The following is a 505-nucleotide window of genomic DNA, read 5'->3' as shown; positions in this document are numbered from 1 at the left end:
TAACAGCAACTCATGATAAGAACTGAAAATGAAATGGGGCTGGGGAATGCGGCTAAGTAGTAAAGCACTTGCCTAGCATACACAAATCCCTGGGTTCCATCCCCAGTAACACACACACACACACACACACACACACACACACACACACGAAGGAATGATTTGAAAATCACTTAGCAAAGTGATGACTTAATAGTTCATGAATAGGCAACTGGAGCAGGTACCTATAGATGGCATTCTGGAGTAAGAGCCAAATACAGAACTACAAATGAAATCCTGGCCTTCAAAGGCTACAGAGTAACATTAAAATTCCTGAGTGCAGCCGAGCATGGTGGTACATGCCTGTACTCACATCACTTTGGGAGGCTAAGGCAGAGAGATCTTAAGTTCAGACCAGCCTGGAAAACTTAGTGACTCAGATCTTGTCTCAAAATAAAGGGCTAAAGATGTAGCTCAGTGCAAAGGCTCTACATTCAATTCCTAGTATGGTGTGTGTGTGTGTGTGTGT

The sequence above is a fragment of the Octodon degus genome, unplaced genomic scaffold (assembly GCF_000260255.1).
Source record: "Octodon degus isolate 3935 unplaced genomic scaffold, OctDeg1.0 scaffold00138, whole genome shotgun sequence".
Taxonomy (NCBI): domain Eukaryota; kingdom Metazoa; phylum Chordata; class Mammalia; order Rodentia; family Octodontidae; genus Octodon; species Octodon degus.
The sequence above is the reverse complement of the archived record's forward strand: the minus strand, read 5'-3'. Positions refer to the sequence as shown.